We start from the raw sequence: 4,021 nt of genomic DNA, 5'->3' as shown, positions 1-4,021 counted from the left end.
GAAGAGTAATTTTGCTTATCCTAAACACACAGTGACTAATGGCACTGATTTTCTCATTTATTCAAACTAATATGTAGAAGTCTCTTGGTTATTATCCAGTGAGAAACAGTCTTTTCCATTAAGCTCCTGCTGTTAGTACCCCACTAAGCATCGCAGAGAACAAATATGCTATGTCTGCCTTCTTGTTTCTTCCAATACATCTTTTATCATAGATACTTATGCACTACTTCCCCCAGGAAAGTATGAACCTTGGCAAAAACTCAAATTTACCTTTTCCTCTATAATTCCCTGAATTGAATAGTATTACTTCAATAAAAATTAGCCATTGTTAGTTTCCTAGTTATAAATAACTTGACCATTATGTCCCACAATTTAGTAAATGACATTCTATTTTAAAAATCAAATACTAACATATTTCATTTTTTTAACATATTTCATTTTTAAAATCACTATACAGTCCACCGGCGCCATGGTGCGCACGCTGAACTACATTGTCGCCGTGCCCCAGAACACGGGCATCGGCAGGAACGGGGACCTGCCCTGGCCCCCGCTCAGGTAAACAGAATTTGGTGATTATGGGTAGGAAGACATGGTTCTCTATTCCTGAGAAGAATCGACCTTTAAAGGACAGAATTAATATAGTTCTCAGCAGAGATCAAGGAACCTCCACAAGGAACTCATTTTCTTGCCAAAAGTCTGGATGATGCTTTAAAACTTACTGAGCAACCAGAATTAGCAAATAAAGTGGACATGGTTTGGCTAGTGAGAGGCAGTTCTGTTTATAAGGAAGCCATGAACAAACCAGGCCATCTTAGACTATTTGTGACAAGGATTATGCATGAATTTGAAAGTGACACATTTTTCCCAGAAATTGATTTGGAGAAATATAAACTTCTACCAGAATACCCAGGTGTTCTTTCTGATGTCCAGGAGGAGAAAGGCATTAAGTACAAATTTGAAGTATATGAGAAGAACAATTAATGTGAAGATATTTTTTTGATTTATTTCAAGTTATTTCCCCCCCCTGCCAAACAATTCTATCTATATTTTAATATTAGAAAAAAAAACTTTTGTTGACTCTAAGTCAATGGATAATTCTTTCCAAGCAGTGTGATTTTATTAATCTTAACTAGACCATATCAGACATTATTTGTGAAACATTCCTTGCTATAACTGTGTGTTTCCCATCAAGGACCAGCACCTGCCTAGGGTAGCATATCTACCAAGAGTCAAAGAGAGACAATCCCTGATAGCATGAGTTGAAACTAGGACTTACAAAAGATAGGACTAGACAGATTTGTCCAAAACTCAGAAATGGGTTAAAAACAGAAAAGTTAGGGCTCAAATATTAAAAGAAAATTAGATCAAAATAGGAACTTTGATTTCTCGATCTATATCACACTTCTGAAAAAGTTCTGTTCACTCAGGAAATCAGTAAGTTGAGAACTCTAATAATTCCATAGGGATAGTAAAGAGGCAGGTAGGACACTACCTTTTTAAAGGTTAAGAAGAAGAGTCTGAGACCTCAAAAAACTGTTTTAGATCTTCAGTGAGATTCCATGGGATGTTATGATGTAAGAAGAATAGGCTATTCCTTATAAAAAAGAGTAATAACAGCACATGGCTAAAATTAGAAATTAAGAAGGTAATGAATTGAAAATGGATAATGCTAGAAACCAAAATTATGAAGATGGAAACTAAATTAAACTTCGCTGAATTAAAAAATGAAAATTAAAACACATTTTACCCATGATGTTAGCAAAGATGTGGATGGTTAGGTATCCAAATAAATAGCATTTTTTTTGCCTTGTAAATTAATATAACCTTTTTAGAGTTTAAGTTAGCAATATCAATTAAAATTCACAATATTCTGGGTTTGGACCCAGGGCTTCCACTTGTAGAAATTAATCCTAAATAAAGAGATGGACCCAGGGCACCTTGGTGGCTCAGTGGTTGAACATCTGCCTTCGGCCCAGGGTGTAATCCTGGAGTCCTGGGATCAAGTCCCTACATGGAGCCTGCTTCTCCCTCTGCCTATGTCTCTGCCTCTCTCTGTGTGTTTCTCATAAATAAATAAATAAATAAATAAATAAATAAATAAATAAATAAAATCTTTTTTAAAAAATAAAAAATATCACTATACAGCCTCATCGTAACATTTTATTTATTTTTTTAAGATTTTATTTATTTATTTATTTTGTATATTTTTTATTGGAGTTCGATTTGCCAACATATAGTATAACACCCAGTGTTCATCCTGTCAAGTGCCTCCCTCATTGTAACATTTTATTTTTTTATTTTTTTAAAGATTTATTTATTTATTCATGAGAGACACAGCGAGAGAGAGGCAGAGACATAGGCAGAGAGAGAAGCAGGCTCCATGCAGGGAGCCCGATGTGGGACTCAATCCCGGAACCCCTGAGCCAAAGGCAAATGCTCAACCATAAGCCACCCAGGTGTCCCTCATTGTAACATTTTAAAATGACATTATTACACCAGCCTCTACGTTGAATTCAGTGTTTTCTATCGCCTTTGATTTACCTCTTGCCTTTACATTTTCAGGCCAACACCCATCTAAGCAGCTGCTTAACAAGACCTAACACCTTAAAATAGGGAATTTTCTCAGTTTTACTCCATTAATCTTATCTTTACTATCTGCACACAATTTTAAATTTACCCTTCAATGATAAATTCTCTTTTTTTAAAATATATCTGTTGCTCCAAACCTCTATCTTATTAGTCACTACCAAGTCTACAAGAATATGGCTAAAGATAAGGGAAAAGCATCTCTGAGTAAACATCAAGAATAATGGCATTAAAAAAAAAAGAATAATGGCATAAAATAAAGACTTGTACCAAAAAATATTTTCATCTTATTCATATTCTTTTATATATATATACATAACATATTCTATACATTCTTGTAGTATATATATACAATATGTTTTTCTCAAATCTAGATTGACTAATATTCGCACCTCCAAAGATTGTCAAGAATTCATAGATATTATTATATAATTCTTAGTCTCTATTTTTGCGATATCCCATAGAATAGAGTTTCTGTTTCTAAAACCCAGAAACAGTGTGTGTGTGGTAGTATTATTATTAATATAGTTATATTGGGGCACTTGGGTAGCTTAGTGGTTGAACGTCTGCCTTCAGCTCAGGTCGTGATCCCAGGGTCCTGGGATCCAGTCCTGTATCAGGCTTCCCACAGGGAGCCTGCTCCCTCTGCCTTTGTCTCTGTCTCTCTCTCTGTGTCTCTCATGAATAAATAAATAAAAATTTAAAAATATATATAGTTATATTAATATATTAATAGTAATACATGGGGTTTTTAACATTAAAACCAATAAAAGAAAAGATGTAACTTTGCTTGCTAGACTGAATAGATTCACTTTAATTTTTATAGAGTTATTAGAAAATAAAACATTTGGAATCCACTCCCCCCGCCCCGCACTCAGAGTTGTAAACATAAACATGCTTAAAATATTTAGAAACCTGGTAAGAGTTCATTTGCTATATTCATAACTCACTATCAGGGAACATATATGTATTACATTTTGTAGTAAAAAGGAACTCAGTGAGGAAAAAAAAAAGAGAATAATGGCATAAATCATTATGTTCTAGTAGTAAAATCTAACCTTACAGGAAATGGCAAATTCCAGCTCAAAGATTCTGTTTTTGAATAAAACAGATAAACATACTGTAAATTACAAAATATGTCTTTAAAAGTATCACCTGTGTGCCTACGTCCTAATGAAAAGAAAATCTAAGAGACAAAGAGAAATTTGGAACTAATGAGGTTAATATGTGGGGAAGGCAAGGAGCTGAGCAAGATGCCCTAGTGAATGAACCCACAACTCTATAGAGAACAGACAAGCAAAAGAGAAAAAAGCAAATTATGAAACCAGGGCGAGTTTCCAAGGAAGAGATAAAGGAAAGAGCACAATTGTGAGGGGGTAAAAAAATTTGAAAAGTTCAAGTGTGAAAGGAGACGCATCTTGTAAGAGACTTGCAA

The 4,021-nt window shown here is 34.3% G+C and overlaps 1 pseudogene; it reads left to right on the top strand.

Moving 5' to 3' along the window:
- Positions 1-469: 469 nt before the first annotated feature.
- Positions 470-1,173, top strand: LOC140616275 (dihydrofolate reductase pseudogene; annotated as a pseudogene).
- Positions 1,174-4,021: the final 2,848 nt, after the last annotated feature.

This window comes from Canis lupus, chromosome 1, assembly GCF_048164855.1.
Source record: "Canis lupus baileyi chromosome 1, mCanLup2.hap1, whole genome shotgun sequence".
In the NCBI taxonomy this organism is placed as follows: Eukaryota; Metazoa; Chordata; class Mammalia; order Carnivora; family Canidae; genus Canis; species Canis lupus.
Note: the sequence above shows the minus strand (reverse complement) of the source record. Positions and strands in the feature narration are given on the sequence as shown.